We start from the raw sequence: 19,763 nt of genomic DNA on the forward strand, positions 1-19,763 counted from the left end.
AAATTTCTTATTTATGAAATTCTAAATGTGACATGCTCAATGGTAGTGGCTTCTTAAAATAAGCTTTTTAAAGATTTTTGAAAAAAATTCTCGAGATGCTGAGTTTTAGTAATTATTATTTTTTTAATATAAAAATCATTGAAAAATTAAGAATATATCTATCATTTGAAAGATTATAATATTGACTTTTAAAAATAGAATTAAAAATTTTTTAGAAAAAGTTGATACTACAATTTTTAACATTGAAAGTAAAAAATTCATCACAAAAATATACAAAAAGTTTTTACTTTGATGAAAATATAAAAGTTGTTTCAATTTGTATATATATATATATATATATATATATATATATATATATATATATATATATATATATATATATATATATATATATATATATATATATATATATATATATATATATATATATTAGGCACGTGTGCAAAATTTTTAAACTATTACAATGGTGAAAATTTCATAAAAAACGAATGATTCTACTAAAAGTTATGCCCATTTAAGTGACAAAAATTCATTATAACGAATGCTTAAGAAATCTGCAACCAACTTAAAAAACTAGCGTTCGGTTTACGGAAATTTTGTAATAGAACTTCATTGTTTAGTTTTCAGCGCATTACTTTGCCTCGGTTATATTTTTATTCAACTTATAACTGAAAAAAAGTTAATTTGTTTAAATAAAAAATTTATTTTAATTAACAAAATAAAAAAAATTATGAATGATAATAAAATAAATCAATTTCTATATGATTAAAAATTTATTCATAAACTTGTTTATTTTATAACTTTTTTTAAAGGTATTACTTATTATATAACACTTTACATATTTAGGCCTAAATATTAAAACGCGTAGTCGATTTGTTGCGTTATTATGTATGCACATAGTAGGGTTCGGACTGTCTGCGCAGATCTGCGCAGACAGTGTAATTTGTCTGCGTAGACGTCTGCGAAGACGTCAGCGCCGACAAAATTTACTGTTTTGCAGACGATTTTTTGAAATCAACAAAAAAAGTTTTAAACTTAAAAAATGTTTTAAGTAATATTTTAACTTTATTATAAATTCAGTGATTAGTAACAATATGAGTTTTCAAAGATTCTTACAATAATAAAAAAATATAAAGCTGGAGCCTATTCGGTGATATCTTGACATTTAATTTCATTGAAAATTGCACCTTCTTCAAGAATGTAATCAGTCTTGCCATTTGTGTCCATCAGCACGCTATTGGTATACAAGAATACCAGCTTTTCAACTCTCTCATTCGTAGACGATTTCTTAGTCGCGAGTGAATAAATCGAAAGGTCGACCAAGCTCTTTCTGCTGTAGCCGATGAGCAGATCATTTCGTTAATAGACTTAGCAATTTCGTAAAGAGCAAGATATTTATCGCGACCGATAATGTCCCTATCGCTTCACGCGTTCATCTTGAATATTGTTTCCTTTCTTCTCTCAGGCAGCACAGCCATTTCTCCTATAAAAGCAATCAATTCATCCTTAGCAGTGTCAGCAATTTCAGGTTTGATCTTTTTGGCGAATTCAACTGTAGCAGTGATAAAATCGGATTTATCTTCATTCAAATATAAATCTTCTGTGGCATTTTTGGGCGGTAATATGAAAGTAATTCCAATACCTGGTGTAAAGAGATAATCGAGGCGAGATTGCACTTTTTGTTAAATGTATTTATCGTCCATATATGAATTGTACATTTGACCAAAGTAATCATACACGAGAGACAATGGAGCTTCATCACTTTCTAGCTTTCCAATCACGTTGGAAGGAAATTCAATGCTTTTGACAAGCTTAGAGAGATGGTCCCAAAATGGGTTAGATTTTATCAACGCCATAACATCAGCAGATGTATTCTTTGGCTGAATTTCCTTCAGTAATGTACTTTTTCGTCTACCAACTTAATAAGAAGGGTTAGGGTTAGGGTCAGGGTGAATCAGGGTTAGGGGTTAGGGTTAGGGTTAGTGTCAGGGTTAGGGTTATCTTTGAATATTTTTGTGGCCTCAGTTGTAGAAACTATGCCTTCACAAGCAAGTTTTTTCCATGAGCTCCGCATCTGAGAAAATCATCAAATATGTGAAAAATCATCACATCGTGAATACAAAGTTTGATGAAAGACGAATTGCTCTGCTAGCTGAGATATGTGGATATTTCTCCAAGCTAATTACATAACAGTGGCGTTGTCGCTTATGAAACTGGTAATTTTTTGTGAGCCAATCTTCTCAATAACTTGTAAGATTGCCGCGGCAACTGCGGATGAATTTTGAATGATTCCGGATGTATTTATCGAGGTGTAAAAAAAGGCTTCTGATCGGGCATCTGTCATCCCGACGTCGTACGCATCTGTCATCCCGAATGCTAAGGCTTTAGCATTCGGGATGACAGATGCGTACGATAGGTTGAGCAACTTAACGAAATCCTTAAAGGCCTCCAATTTGACTAAACAAAATGGTGTACCCATAAAGAAATTAGCAAGCTTCGTGTCGATATCATTTTTGGGCTCTTGATTAATTAGTGAATGTACACGCTGCGTCGGTGAATCAGACGGAGACGGAAGTTGCTGAGAATTATTGATTAGATGTGACGATTCATAATTACGCTTAAAAAACAATTTTTTTCCTCGACACTGGCGTTTGGACATGTTGATCTTTTATGCGCTGCAAGGCGTTCCTTCGACCATTGAACAGTTTTTTACATGCTAAGCAAGTGCCAGAACGCTTCTCTCGATCAAGATTTGTAAAATAATTCGAAATTTTTTGTTTTCCATTATAAACATTTTAAATGACAAAAATACACGATTTCTTGACTTTAAATCACTTTAAATTGTTGTAAGAAACATTTACAAAAGTTTATATCGATTGATTATATGTAGCTCGAACCAAAAAGAAACAGATAAGTAATGAAAAATTTCCAGATTGTTTAAAAGGTTGTGCAAAAGGACCTAGATGATCATACGATGGTTATCGCTGTGTATTAAGCCAAATTACCAAATTTCCGATTATGCTTCTGACAACAAAAAACACCAAGCCACTGCCAAATATATAAATTAATATTTACGCTTCTGAAGACAAAAACGCCAAGCCGCGAAATGAAATAAAAAATTTTCCAAAATATGTTTGAGAAAATGGTTGTCGAATTAAATTATTGTTCCTTAAAATATATTTATTTCTATCTCTTTGTAAATACAAGTTGCGAAAAGAAACGGTTGGTAGGTGGTAGGTCTTGCATTTATACATAAAATACATAAAACAAAGAATATTAAAAATATTTAACTCGCATATATTGAGTCATATATCATATTAAAGAGGCTTGGCTTGAGCAAAACGGTCCTTGAAATTAATATGTATCATCACATAAAGATTAAAAAAATGCAAAGCAACTTGCTCACATTTTAGAAATCATTTGGTATGCTTATATTATTAAGATGCTTATATAACCCAAATCTATCAGTTTGTTTTAAATATTAAATTAAACATTTTATAATTTTTTTATGCACATACATTAAATCACGTGATTGCTAGAAGAATTTTATTAAAATTTGTCCGATAACTTATGCATCAGCCGTTAATTTTAGTCTGTTGAACAATATAGTTTTTATCTTTTTCCAGAAATTAATTGTATGAACTCATTTAGAATACTAATACTCAAATAATGTATTTTGGCTTGAATTTGGAAAACTAGTAACACCCTTATTTTTACGGTGTTTTCGTAGAAAATCTAAATATTATTTAGCGTATGCACTTTACTACTTTAAAAAAGGATTAATGGGTACTTCAATCATTAGCATTTACAAAAAAATAATCATGACCCAGTAAGAAAAATTTTACGTCGAACCGTTGTTGTAATTTGGTTGGATTTTGGTCGAGACGCGAATTAACTAAATTCCAACGATGTTCCAACGCCGGCATAACGGTGTTATTCTAACATTTGTCTATCGAACATTGGAGCAACGTCGGAAAAACGTTATCCACAAACATCCTGTATGTTAACATTAAAACGACGTTGGAACAACTTTGGTTGTTCAACATTAAATTAACGCACAGTGACTCAAAGTGAAGAAAAAACGGCAAAAATTATATAACCATTGCATTTTAATATGCATTAAATGAATAGTTATTTTTTTTGCCTAAAAATCAATTATGTTAAAGTTATTTTTACGCGCAACAACCAGCAAAACGTGCGCGTATCTAAAAAACACGCGCGTATTAAATTTTACACGCGCAAGCAGATTTTTTTTTTAATTTTACTTCTCGAATCGAATTTATCTGGGTTCACAGCCTTCTTTACTATAAAAATAAAATTGTTTCTATTAATGTTGGATTCAGTTGCTGCACTTTTTAAAGAAGCTAAGGCCAGTGCTTCGGGATTGTTTTCAGCTGGGCAATTTTAGCTCTTTTGCTTCTTTCACCAAGATTTTCCCAAACTTTATTTTTTCTACCTGGACCTTCTTTAAATTTAATTCTTTTAACAAGATCGGGGAAAAACTCCTCCTGTAAGTAGAAAACTTATTAAATAGAATGATTGCATAAAGAAAATTATTAACAAATAACTCTGTTTCTTTACCTGCAGCAAAACATCTTCTTTTAAAATCAATCTGTCATAGTTTCTATTATGCTTATCTAACTTAGCTTCCACTTTTGCTTTAAAAACAGACAGCTTATTCTTTAGGTTGGTAAACTCTGATTTATCGAAGTCATCTTCATGAAGGTTATAAACATTTAAAACTTCTTTAAACAAAGATTCAAGCAGATTAACTTTATTGAAACCTAGCTCTTTATTTTTTTTGAGGAAGATTAATTCCTTTCATGTTTTATATATTATCTATAACATAACACACAAAAGTTATCAATAGTTTAACAATCTTATTGTCATTTACATTATAGCTTAATAGATACAAGTATTTTGAAAATCAATATATATATATATATATATATATATATATATATATATATATATATATATATATATATATATATATGAGCTATAAAAAAATTACTTATCAAATTTTTTTATATTTTACACTGTGTTTTCATCTCTAAAGACCCACCAGGATTAAAAAAATTTGATAAGTGATTTTCTGCTAATTTATAATAGCTCTGTTTTTTTAAGAACATTGAGCGCTCTATTTTGTAGAATACAATTGAAACTATTTGTACAACCTTTAATCGTATACTCGCTGAATATAATATTTAGCGAGGTAATGATAAAAGCTCTATTTTAGATTGGAGCCAATTGGAGCAGGTAAATTTTATTCCATTAAATGGTGTATTGCTGACACTAGTCAAAAACACTAAAATCAGCTTGGAGTTATGCGGAACATTTTTGTTCTCGTACCACAAATAATGTGTTACTAATAAAAAAATTTTTTTTTACTAAGATTTTTCTTCATGCTGAGTAATAGCTTAAACCTAATAATCTTTAGAAAAAATCATTCATTTACATTGTGAATTGACAGAACTTTAATAAATTAATAAAAAATACAAACAATTTAACTACTGTCTCCATAAAATAATTTTCTAAAACTGACTATTATATTAAACATTTCCATTTTTTTTCCGTCATAAAAAAAGCATCAATAAAGGGCTTCAAATTAATACATAACCTTGCAATAATGGCTTCAAAAAAAGTTTTAAATTGTTATGCATCTGGCCTTACCATCATTAAAAGTTATTTGTATTTAAAAACTAAAGACTTTATTTTTTTTCCTTTTTTGCCACTTATTAAGGATTTCGAGCCACTGTGCAAGGTTAGCCTGATTAACGTTAGAACGACTTTAGAGCAACGTTGCTTTTTTACGTTTTTACTTTTGACATCAAAAGCCACGTCAGCATTCTACCGTAAACACAACTTGATTTTTGAAAAACTTGCGATTTTGTTATTGTTAAAAATATCATTTTTAATCTAGTTTTTAGGCATTACGATCAGTAATACTAAAATTTATTAAACCATTTTATTATATTCTACAGTCGAATCATTTAACTAATTAATAACTAGACCTAATAAGTTTTCTTATAACTTGTGTAATGCGTTTCTTTTATGAATTGAGTAAAAACATTTATTAAGTGTTACTTCCCAGTGAAAAATAAAACCGCGTCCCACATGGGTTCCACGTGGGTTCCGTGTGGGATTGATGGGATTTATGTGGGACGGATTTTCCCATGTGGTATCCGTATGGAAATTTGTCACCTTAAACCCATGTGGGTAATCCCACATGGGTTACATGTGGGAACCATATGGTATTTACACACATGGATAATCCCACGTGGGTTTCCCGTGGGATTTGCATGGGAATTAATTTAAAAGCTGGAAACTAAAGAAAAAAATTTTTAAATCGACATTGCATTGCGTTACGTTTATATTGTGTGAAAATATTTTATATTAATAAAGAGAATGGCAAGCAAGTATGTAAGTACCACGAATAATTTTTATCTTTCTTTATAGAAATAAGATTAAGATTTGTGCAAATAGACGTATTATTAGGATAATATAATAGTTATTTGAATATAGATCTTGAGTAAATTATTTGCAAACAATTAACTGATGCAAGTTGAAATGTTGTCAAAAACCAATCTTGCATGCATGGGACACTGCAGTGTCCCACAAAGAAATGCAGGTTTGAAAGTCAAAAAATTCCCAATATTCTTTATTAAAAAAAGAAAAAAATAGGATGGAGATTGGTTTCTGTAACTTTTTTTATGCTCCAAAACTTTTAACTTTAGATATAATAAGGTCCTTAAGACTTAAGGGACATACGAACTACATTGAGGAACAAAAACAGGATATTTACAGAAACTTTTTAATTTTTAATCTGGAGTACCACAGTGTTATTGAGAATAAAGCCTCTGGTTATGTTTAAATAAAATAATATGCTTTAAAATGCATATAGTTATAGTATAACTATATGCATTTAGGAGTTATGTATAACTGTTATACATATAACTCCTGATAGTTAACTATATGTATAACTAGTTATACATATAATTTGTTATAAAAACTTATTTTTTAAGGTTATGCTTGAACAAATTAGTACCAATTAATTCAAATTCAATATTTAGTTAAAGTTCAAGTTAATGTTCTTATTTATTCATTGTTTTTGTTAATTTTATATTTATTTGTTCAAATTTATCAGTTAGTACTATATTTTACTACAGTAAGAATGTTTATCATTGTTGAACGTGATTTTATTAGTAACTTAATTTTACTATCAACATATTTTGACAACACCCTTTATACTTTAAATGATGACAGCTTTACTTTTCTATTGATGTTAAATTTATTACGTTTCAATAACTCAGATTGAATCTTAACTGAATTATTGTAAGCTTTGTAGGGGTTTGTTGTATATCAAATGGTGTTGTAAATAAAGTAAAAATAATATATATATATATATATATATATATATATATATATATATATATATATATATATATATATATATATATATATATATATATATATATATATATAACATTAAAACAATAAAATTGATACAAAATTTCACTTTAAAACGAATATCATTAACATTGTGATGATAATAGCATTAGGAAACTAGTATTTATGTATTATTATTATACTATAAATAAGTAGTTTTTTAATTCATTTTATAAATGGAGACTATTATAGGAATATTCTTACTGTAGTAAGAATTAGTACTAGTTAACAAATTTGAACAACTAAATATAAAATAGTGAAAAAACAATGAACAAATAACTTGAACTTGAGCTAAATCTTGAATTTGAATTAATTGGTTCTAATTTGTTCAAGCATAACCTTAAAAAATAAGTTTATATAATAACTTTTATGTATAACTAGTTATACATATAGTTATCTATCAGGAGTTATATGTATAACTGCATGCATTTTAAAGCATTTTATTTAATTTATATATTACTTTAGATCATATTACTTTGAATACTGGACCCAGAGACTTTATTCCCAATTACACTGTGGTACTCCAGATTAAAAATATAAAAGTTTCTGTAAATATCCTGTTTTTGTTCCTCAATGTACTTCGTATGTCCCTTAAGTTTTATGAACCTTATTATATATAAAGTTAATAGTTTTGGAGCCTGAAAAAAGTTACAGAAACCTCCCTATCTCCCCCCTATTTTAATTTTTTTTTTAATAAAACAAAATTTGACTTTCAAACCTGCATTTCTTTGTGGGACACTGCAGTGTCCCATGCATGCATGCTTGGTTTTTGACAACATTAGAACTTGCATCAGTCAATTGTTTGCAGATAATATACTCAAGAACTATATTCAAATATCATATGAACATGTTAGAGAATGTTCATATGATATTTGAACATCACAAATTTAATAATATTGTTGTAATATGTTATATAAATAATTCCATAATAGATTATGATATGAAAATAAGATAGGATATGAAGGCAATGATCAAAGAATAAATTTACTTATAGAAATTTAGAAGTTTGTTTATTAGTTTCAGAATATTATATTATGTGTGACCGCGGCCTTCTATAATAAAAGGCCTTGACATCGCGCAACAAAGTTGTTAAACTGAAGGCCAATTCCTAATACTGTGTTTACATTTTCATCTTTTAACATTAGACCAAAGTTTGTGTTCGCACTTTTTTAATAAATCTTTAAAATGTGATTGGTTTATAAATTAGGTAGCTCAACATCAAGACGATAATGTTTACAACATTATCGGTTCAAGGCGTTAACATTGTAAGGTAATAATATTGTCAAACTAACAATAAGTTTTTTTAATAATTAAATTGCCTTAAAAATGCCTTTAAAATGCTGTGTATCTCTTTGCAAGTCGAACTATCTCAACTACAACAAAAATATCAATTTATACAACTACAACTACAATATCAATTACAACTACAACAAAAATATCAATACTCAACTACGACAAAAATATCGATTTATAAATTCCTGAAGAATCTAGAGGAGAGAAAAAGATGTAGTGAAGCTATCCCAAGAACTGGTTTTATTGTTACAGACTATACAGCATTATGTCAACTGCATTGGCCAAATGAAGCACCTTTTGAAAGCAAATATGGGAAGCAACGACCTTTAAACCCACCATCTGTTTTTAAAATATTCCGCCTAGTTGTTTAGCCACACCAGCAAGTAAAGTTAGAAAAAATGTAACTTCAATCGGTTTTTGAAGCATTTTACCAGATGAGTTAAATGATTTTCTAAAAGAGAACGAACTTATATTTGACGATATTCAATCTTTGTTAAGTGATAATAACAATGTTATTGTTTTCCAGCTTAATAAAAAAAGTTTGCACATACAATCAAAAATGTACAAACTTGGTGTTCCATTATTTATTTTAGTAATTTCAATGATTATTCATTTGTAGCTAACCATAATGGCACAACTTGTAATATTTCATATTTAGCTGTAAACAAATTAAAGTTAATAAAAACAAAATCAGCTTTATTTGAAGCAGTTAGATTTTTAAAAAATAAAGAAAGTTCGCTTCAATAAAATATTCTATTCGAACACCTTAATGCTATGAGAAAAGTTAATGTTGGTGAAGTTTTATATACTTCAGATATTATATGTTGAGCATATGAGTATTTTGCTATGCGACGAAGTTTATATGATTGTTTGTGTATTGACTACTAGTTGCCAAGTGTAAGGACTTTAACCCTGTTGAGATATATTGATAAAACTTTTTTTTTGCTTGAATCAACTTTTGTTGGTGTTTTTTATTGTTGGTGATTTTTATTGTTACCATTTTTAGCAAAAAAAATTAAAAATACAGTTATCTTTCTAATATATAGATATATACTTTGTTATGGTTCTGCTTGTTACTGATACTATTTAATATTACATAAATATTCTTAATGAAATTTAAAATACGAAAAGCATGATTATCTTTTAACAATTTTTTGGTTTTCTTTTTATATTTCCGTTTTTACTAGAGATTATTATTAGAAAACATAGACTGCCATTACACCCTACCTAATATAAAAATATATCAATATAAGTGAAAGTTTAATCGGCCTTCAGTTTTTACGGCATTTTGCGCGATGTCAATGCCTGTAATGATAGAAGTCTACATCATTGAAAAAGTAGGTTTTTACATTTTTGTTTTTGTTTTTTTGTTTAACTACTTATACTTATTGATCACTTTTTTTCAGGATTCTCCTCATGGGTTCAAGCTCATTACGCATAATATGTGTTCAATTACGCATAATACGTTAGTCATTGTAAGTAATAAATTAGGAAATAATTATTTGTGAAATATTGTAGTCATTAATGACTTCAAACTGGCTAATAATTAAAATTGCTCGACTAATAAGGTTCCTTATTAAAATTGCTCTCTTTCTCTCTCTCTCTCTCTCTCTCTCTCTCTCTCTCTCTCTCTCTCTCTCTCTCTCTCTCTCTCTCTCTCTCTCTCTCTGTGTCTCTGTCTCTCTCTGTCTCTCTCTCTCATTCTCTCTCTGTCTCTCTCTCTCTGTCTCTCTCTCTCTCTCTCTCTCTCTCTTTCTATATATACATATATATATATATATATATATTTATATTTATATATATTTGTATTTATTTTTTTTTTTTTTAGAAAATGTTTGAAGAAAGTTAGAAGATACTAAAAACCTTGGTATTATACAAGCCGAAGCGATTTAATTAATTCAATTGACAAAAAACGGCGTGTAAATTGCAAAAGAAAAAATAATATTTTTAATATTCGTTTTGGATGTATTGATTAATAGCATTTATTTTTAAATAAATTCATTTTGCAACACGTTTTTTAATTTTATAAAATTTCGTCATAATAGTTTAAGGTAAATCCCACATGGGTTTTAGGTGGAAAACATCACATGTAAAAGATCAAAAATGCTACACATTTTGAATACCAAATGGGATAAAGTACCAAATACCAGATTAAGTTAAACCTCTCTGAAAGCTTCGATGATTAATTTTAAATTACTATTTAAGTAATTTTTAAATTAAAAGAATTTTAAAAATTATCATAGAAGCATTCGGACTTTCATTTGTCTAGTATTGACTACTTTTATACCATTTGGATTAAAATATGTGGCATTTAAGATCTATAACATGTAGTATTTTCCACCTATATCCCATGTAGGATTTACCACATAAAACCCATGTGGGATTTGCCATATGAAACCCACATGGGACAAAATAATAATCCCCATATGGGTTACATATGGTAAAAAACCACGCGTATCCCATATGGGATTTACCATATGGAATCCATGTGGGATTTACCATATGAAACCCACATGGGACAAAATAATAATCCCCACATGGGTTACATGTGGAAAAATCCACGCGTATCCCATGTGCGCTTTTTCACTGGGTTAAAGTAAAGATAATAATTTGTTTTTTTTATATAATACATAGTAGTATAATACATAAGTTATATCTTATACTGAACTTTTCTTTTTTTTTAAGTTAATTGATATAAATATATAAACAGTTTAAATTTAACTTTCAATGGTTTAATTCTGATTTTAATTTTCTCTGGTACCCTAAAATAGATTGCTATTATATCTAAATGGTGTCTTTTAAAGTGGTTTGATGTTTCTTTAGGTCAAAGTCAAAGTTTTTATATCGCCAAGTAAGGGGCTGAAAAAAAAAGTAATGTGAGTAAGTTAAACATCAAGGTGATTTGCATAAAATTCAAATTATTAATTTACTGACAAAAACTTTATGACATGCTATTCCTACAATATTATAACTGATACTGACTCTTACAGTTTTGAGTCTCAAGTTACGAAAAAGGGTAAAAAATTAATTTTTTCATATTTTTGCGTTAGGTTATTTTTATTTATTTTTATTAATATTCACCTCCGCATTACTACCAGGGATGTGGTAAAGATCGAACTCCGAACTTCATACTTAAGAAGCAAGCAATTTGCCACGACACCACTACCACATAATTAAGTGTTCATTTTGTTTTTTGAATTTTTTACTTATTAATTTATTATTAGTTATTATTTTCAATACGTTATTTTCAGTATTTTGCAGTACAATGTGTTTCCTCTAAAATTTAAAATTAAAATTGATTTTAGGAATAGAAAAACATACCCTACAGAAACAGCAAAATTAATAATTTTTAAATTAAAATCTAAATTTTACACCAGAACTTATATTGATTTAAATCAATTACACACTCAGTCAGTCATTTAATTTTTGAAATGAATCACAAATTTCGTATTTTCCAAAATTCAGAGTTGAAACCCCAAATTCAGAGTGGTTAAGAAAATATTTTAATAAAATACAAGTCAATATATATTTTTGTACAGCTTTTGTATGTGATATATGATATTTATATTATGCAAAACGCTTTCAGATCAAGTAAAAAATTATTTGTTTATTACTAATGATTGTTTTCAATAAACACATTTTATTTAAATTAGCTATGTTTGTTATTTTACAATTCTATATTTTTTTATGATCAATTTCAATTGTTTAAAACTATTTCTATATATTTATTTTATATTTCTATACTTATTTTATAAACAACGGCAACTTTAACTTTAAACATTTTTGTGTCTTCAAAGCTAAAACAATATTTGCTACACTGGCCTATATCATAAATATGATTAATTTTATAGAATTTTGTTTCTGTTTTTAGAATTGAAATAATGAATAAAATAGAAAAAAGGCTTATTTTAAAGAAAAATGATTAAACAAAGACATTTATCCTCATTTTGACTCTTGGCTAACGAAAGGGAAAAATAACACCCAGGCAAGACGCAAGTTGTACCATAAAATAATTGAACTTTTGAACATGGGTATTCAAGCAATAAAAAGTTTCGAGAAAGGAAAAAAAACATATTTTATTTGCAAGCAATTTCTCTTGTTTTTTAAATCATCTGCCTTTAAAAATAAAAATTCACCTAATTCGGTGGAAGAGTCTAATTTAAAGATAACTGATAGTTTCTCAACAGGACAAATAAAGCAGCAATCTTTAGAACTCGTCGTATCAAATTCTAATTAAATCTGTGCAGAAATTATGTGGGCATTGTATTGTTGTTTAGATAAAATTTCTAACAATTCAAATAAAGATGTGGCAAATTTGTTTCAAGCAATGTTTCCTGACAGTGAGGTTGCTAAATATTTTCAAATGGGACCAAATAAAGTTGGATATAGCATCACTCATGGTCTTGGGTCTCATTTTAAAGGCTTACTTTAACAACAACTGAGCCTGTCTCCTTGGCTTAATGTATCCTTTGATAAATACCTCACCAAAAAGCTCAAACTTGGCAAATGAATTTACTCATTTGATATTGGAATGAGGAAAAAATGCAAGTTGAAGTGATGTATTAGGATTCCTCGTTTATGAGACATAGTACCAGTCTTGATTTGCTAAATCATTTTAATGAAAAGATAAGTGATCTTAATATCAGCAAAATTATTCAGGTCTCTATGGATGGACTCAGTGTCAACTTGAAATTTCACAGAGTCGTTCAAAGCAAACGTGAAGAGTACTATCTAAACTTCTTGATATAGGCTGCTGTTCCCTACACATAATTCATGGTACTTTCAAAACAGGTGTTGAATTAACTGATTGGGAACTTAAAAGACATTCAAAAGCTGCTTTACCTTATTTTATGATTCTCCTGCCAGAGGAAGTGACTTTATCAATATCACTGAAGGCTCTGTGTTCCCGCTTTCATTTTGCGCAACCAGATGGGTTGAAAACAAAAAGTTAGCAGATAGATTAATTGGGTTTGCTGCTGAATTCTCACTGTCAAAGCTCAGAAAGAATGATGCAGTTATTTTGAAAGATATGAAAGAGTTTAAAATTCAATGCATGGACATTTTGATTTCAGCTGTTGAAAAGTTATTTAAAAGATATCCGCTTGATTCCGTGATTGTTAGCATGAGTACTTGTTTGCTGCCAAATTTTTATGCTCAGATCACACCTGAAAAAAATAGGAATCAAATGAAAATATTGCTGCATCATCTTATCTCAATTGGAAGATTAATTGCTTCTTATTCTGACAAAGTTATCAACCAGTTCTCAAATTTTATGTCCTCAAAATTTGCTATGAATCAAAATGTTTTCATTAGTTATGATTTTTACTTTAAAGACATTGACATAAAAAAGTATTCAGAGTTGTCATCTGTCATTAAGTTGGTTCTGACTCAGCTTGTGAAACAAGCGGAAAAGGAAAACAATATCATTGGTCACCAAAGCGAATGCTTTAAAAAGGAAAAGTCAGGAGAAAATGAAAGACGTTGCTAGGTTGCAGGAAACATTGATATTAGAAGAGAAGAGAAAGAAACTGAATTAACAATCGTTGCATTTTGACAATTTGTTTGATTATATAAAATACTATTTATGTTGACATTTATGTAAATATGGCTAGTTAAAAAAAATTGATTATGTTTTCCATATAAAAGTTTACTTAAAAATGTTTAAAAGATATTTGCAAATTAATAAGTTAATCTAGCTACACTCTTACGAAAATCGGTTTTTCAAAAAGCCAAATTTGGTTTTACGGCTTGTCCCAATAAACGAACCAAATTTGAATATCTAGAAAACCAATTTATTCTGGTTTTACAGAAAACCAAATTTATTTGGTTTTCTGAAAAACCAATTTGAGTATCCAGATAATCAAACTATGTTGGTTTTCTAGAAAACTGACGCTATTTGGTTTTCTAGATAATCAAAATTGGTTCGTTTATTGGGACAAGCCGTAAAACCAAAAATTGGTTTTTCGGCAATAACGATAAAAGTAATACTTTATGTCAAAATGCTTAACACGAAACGCAATTTTCGCATTTATGATTACACCATGTAACAACATTTTTGTTTATGTTAATTTTTTAATGTTTCTTACATAATTTTTGTATGCTGATTTCAGTGGTACCATTGGTTTTTCTCTATCATCAAGATTTCCTGAGAAAAAGCATAAAGTATATTTCGGAGTTTTCGTATATGTGTAATGCAATTAAAACATTATATATATATGCTGATTTTAACTATATTCGTGTGTTTATTTTCAGTTTAACTAATTACAATTGTTACATGAAGTGGTGAATATGTCTAGTAGATCCTGCAAGCTTTGTCCTGACTCATTCTGTTATGTTTGTGGTTACTATATTAGTCCAACACAAGCTAAACATAAGATTGTCAGTGGTACAAAATTCTTTACTGCATATCATGCTTATTTTGGCATGGCTATGGGAGATCAGGACAAATCGTGGGCACCACACTACAGTTGTGGTAGCTGCAGATCAACTCTGGAAGGATGGCTGCGTGGAATCCGAAAGTCAATGCCCTTTGCGATTCCGAGAATATGGAGAGAACCGACGAACCATCATGATGACTGCTTTTTCTGCATTGTTGACATTTCAAAGTATAAAAAACCGAAAGATAGGCTGACTCTAGTTTATCCAAGTATACCATCTTCTATTGGACCAGTTCCACACAGTGATGAATTGCCTGTTCCTACTCCACCTCAATCCGAAGAAGCAACTGCATATCATTCTGAAGTAGACTCACCGGATGAACTCAATGATGACTGTGATTTCAGAGAACCGAATGATTCACCTCATTTCCCTATCTAACAAGAACTTGATGACTTAGTACGAGATTTAGGTCTCACTAAATCAAATGCAGAACTTCTGACATCACGTTTGAAAGAATGGAATTTATTAGATCCAAGCTGCAGAACCTCGAAATACCGAAAAAGACATGAAACATTCGCATACTTTTATGTAGTATCAGAATCACTGTGCTATTGTCATGACGTTCGTGGTCTTTTCAATGACATTGGCATTGTTCACAATCCTGAAGAGTGGAGATTATTCATTGACAGCTCAACAAGAAGTCTAAAGGCAGTTTTGCTCCATAACGGAAACCGATTTCCTTCGATTCCAGTAGCTCATTCCGTTCATCTAAAGGAAGACTATAAGAACGTGAAGTTGTTGCTTGAGAAAATCAACTACGACAGTTACAAGTGGGATGTATGTGGAGACTTTAAGATGCTAGCATTTCTTCTCGGTCTGCAAGGAGGATACACAAAGTACTCGTGTTTTCTTTGTTTATGGGATAGCAGGGCTGCAAACCAGCACTTCACAAGACGTGAGTGGCCAGTGAGAGAACATTTACAGCCTGGTTTGCACAATGTTATTAATCAATCTCTGATACCTGTTGAAAAGATCTTACTACCACCCCTTCACATTAAACTTGGTCTTATCAAACAATTTGTCAAAGCATTAAACCCAGATAGCGCAGCATTCCAGCATATTCGGCAGATGTTTCCAAAGGTGTCAGATGCAAAAATTTCAGCAGGTATATTCGTTGGTCCACAGATTAAAGTTATGTTGGCATGTAAGGAGCTTGAGGACAAAATGTCTGCTGTTGAAAAAGAAGCATGGACTGCATTTAGACATGTTGTTCATAGCTTTTTAGGCAACAATAAGAGTGATAACTACAAAGAGATAGTGGAAAACTTAATTGTACGGTACGCAGATATGAAATGCAGAATGTCAATAAAGCTGCATTACCTGCATTCACACTTGGAATTTTTCAGACCAAGTTTGGGTGATGTGAGTGAAGAGCACGGGGAACGTTTCCATCAGGATATTCTTGCAATGGAGAAAAGATACCAGGGCAGATGGGATGCAGCTATGATGGGTGACTACATCTGGTGTTTGATACGCGATGACGAGAAACTTCATAAAAGAAAACCTCGTTCTACTGTTCACTTTTAGTGTTTTTTGAGATTGTGAGAGACTGTTACAATACAATATAATGTAACATTATGTAATATATGTAAGAAACATGATGTAACATGAAGTTTTGTAACATAACATAACACTTTTGAATTAGTAAATGTTTTATATTGACTAAAGTAGAATCTAATGCAAAACGATTTATATTAATTATATGTTTAATTGATTTTTTTTTTTTTACGACCAAACGATTGATGCAATAAAAAATCCAATGTCATATTCAGACTCAGCATACTCAAATTAATTAAGAAACATCAAAAAACTTTGATAAACAGAAATTTTTTTTTTTTTGTTACATTGTGTTATTTTACAAAACTTAACTTCATGAGTTATATTTTGCAGAATAGAAATATTCGGCCAGAGATTTCAATTTAAAACAAAAATTAAAGTTTAATAATTTGTTACCATATTTATATATATTTTTTCATACGTATTTATATACATTATATAAATAAATGGTGTTATATAAAAATCGTATTCTATATAGAAATATTTATGTGCTATGGAACATATTAATATACAACTATATCATTTGAAAAAAAAAAATTCTCTATAAAAACAACTAAAAGTTTGTAAGCGAGCTCAAAAAATAAACTTGATTTAAAAAAAGGTTTTGAAACAAATTAATAACATTAGTATATTAATGAGTTTTGTAACTTATATTACAAGTTCATACAACTAGCAATGTTTTGAATGTTACCAGGAAGTTTACTATTTCGTTCCAAAACGTAATGCTCTAGAAAAGACAAGGTTTTTTGGAGTTTCTTTGGATATGCGATATCAAAAATATAATATGAACAGATGACAAGACTCAAGCCACAAGTTATATCAGGAACAGATTTGCTTAATGTCACCCCGTTAACTACAGACTTATTCGAGTTGGATTTATAGCATCTCCCTCAATTTTCAGAGCTGGGGTAGGATAGATTGGATCCTAATAAAGAGAAGCATAATATTAACAAATATTGATATTGCATTAGTTAACCTTATTTAATAATAATAACAATAACAATAATAATAATAATAATAAAAATAATAATAACAATAATAATAATATTAATAATAATAATAATAATAACAATAATATATATGCAAATAATTAGAATGAAAAAATATAAATTTTAAAAATATTAAAATGTATATAAAATAAAAAAGTTGACTTTAATTGTTTGAGTTTTTAAATAAAAAAAGTGAACTGAATTTTTTCTATCAAAATTGATTCAAATAAATGAATATTAAAATGATTTAGATGATAATGATATACAATCATTTGAATGAATATACTGATCAACAAAACTTACTAGCGTCATAGTGAATAAGATTGTTTCTTCGCCACAAAAAATGCTTGGAAGAATTAATGCATTAAGGTTTTTCATTGTTGCTAAAAATAGGAAAATAAAATACAAAATTCGAGTAACAATTAAATAATTTTAATATTAAATTAACAATTATTACTATCACTAATCTCGTCCAGTACCTCATTGCACAATGTTTTCCATCTAGCTAACAAAGGTTTTTTTAAATCTATCAACTTCTTTATTCCCTCCTTCATTCTACCCAATAATAACAAGTAGTTATTATCAATATCTTTATTTGTAATAGCTCTTGCTGCTGCAAAAAGCTAAAAATAAAACAAAGAAAATGATATCACAAAGCCGCTAAATAAAGAAAAAAAAAAATTTACTCCCACCCTAACATTGCAGGGGCAATTCTAGAAAAATTTGGGAAGCGATACCCCGGAACAGCATGAACAAAAACACAGACTAATAAAAAATTGAATTAATACAGAAATATTAATCTTCCCACGCCAATAAAGAAAAAAAAATCCAACTAATAGTCTTATTTAGTTTTATTATAATTTTAATTTTGTTATGTATTTTATATATAATTTATGTTTACTTAAAGGATATTTCTTTATAAAAAGTAATATAACAAATGAAATTTCAGGACTTGCATTAAATGGGATAATTATTGCTCATATCATGAACGTTGCAGTTTTAAGACAATATTAACAGAGCAATATAGATATTAAATAAATAATAAACCACTTACAACTTTTCCATGATAAAGTACTGGGAATTTATTTAGGACATCCAAAGTTCTTTCATATTGGCATGTATATTTTAATGCCTCAATTGACAAGACAATCTGGTGAGTCAAAAATTCTTTATCAGGTCACAGTTTTTGACACTCATCAACCACGCTTTTTATAACATCTTGAGTTATACCATCATCCACATTCTATAATATAATAATTAATATATGGTAAGTAAGTTTTTCATATAAACATGTATTATATATGCAGCGAAATCGTGCTTACCTTATCACTTAAATGATGGCAGTGACGTTTTGCTGAGTACAGATTAGTAGACTCATTCAGCAAATCAGAGTTAGCTCATTTAAATTTTGCCTTCAACAAATGCACAAGAAGTTCCTGACAATAGAATAAAAGAAAAGCTTCTTTGGCTATATAATTTTGTAACATCATTGATATTATTAGTTTTAATTATACAGTTAAATACTCACAGAGCCATTGCAGTGATGGGGTTTTAGAGAAGGATAACTTAGGAAAAGCTCATTTGCTATTTCGTAGTAGTTACTTGTACTTGGAAATTTATAAAGCATTTACTTTGGTGAAAAGTAATAAAATATTTCATTTCAATTTTTATTATTATTGAAGAGATAGTTATATGTTAAGAAATATAAGCAACATTTTTCCAACTTTAATACTGATGATAAATAATGCTTACTTTCAAAATTTGACTATTATACTATTTTAACTTATAATTTAAACAGTAATCAAAATACTTACAACCCATACTGTTGCTTCATGATATCAAAAAGAAAATCCATAATGTATTCCTTTAGTTTTGATCTTTATGGAAGACTAAAGTTAATTTCTTTTCTTTCCACAGCAGCAAGGAGAAGAGGGGGCAATGTCAGTTTATCTGAGGAAATACTAAAAATAAAGTTCAAGACATTCATTTGAAGACCTTAGTGCTAAAAGTCACACAAAAAAAGTTGAAAGAAAATAT

The 19,763-nt window shown here is 29.0% G+C and overlaps 3 long non-coding RNA genes across 3 annotated transcripts; 1 reads left to right on the forward strand and 2 right to left on the reverse strand.

Moving 5' to 3' along the window:
- Positions 1–6,150: 6,150 nt before the first annotated feature.
- Positions 6,151–10,729, forward strand: LOC136087531 (uncharacterized). Its single transcript, XR_010641851.1, has 3 exons — positions 6,151–6,423; positions 10,149–10,217; positions 10,571–10,729. It is a non-coding gene; the product is annotated as an uncharacterized LOC136087531 (long non-coding RNA).
- A 6,587-nt stretch (positions 10,730–17,316) lies between these two features.
- LOC136087218 (uncharacterized) lies at positions 17,317–18,364 on the reverse strand. Its single transcript, XR_010641634.1, has 3 exons — positions 18,206–18,364; positions 18,030–18,109; positions 17,317–17,662 (listed from the first exon to the last, which is right to left on the reverse strand). It is a non-coding gene; the product is annotated as an uncharacterized LOC136087218 (long non-coding RNA).
- A 422-nt stretch (positions 18,365–18,786) lies between these two features.
- LOC136087219 (uncharacterized) lies at positions 18,787–19,357 on the reverse strand. Its single transcript, XR_010641635.1, has 3 exons — positions 19,255–19,357; positions 19,049–19,162; positions 18,787–18,969 (listed from the first exon to the last, which is right to left on the reverse strand). It is a non-coding gene; the product is annotated as an uncharacterized LOC136087219 (long non-coding RNA).
- Between the last annotated feature and the right edge of the window lie 406 nt (positions 19,358–19,763).

The sequence above is a fragment of the Hydra vulgaris genome, chromosome 11 (assembly GCF_038396675.1).
Source record: "Hydra vulgaris chromosome 11, alternate assembly HydraT2T_AEP".
Lineage (NCBI taxonomy): Eukaryota > Metazoa > Cnidaria > Hydrozoa > Anthoathecata > Hydridae > Hydra > Hydra vulgaris.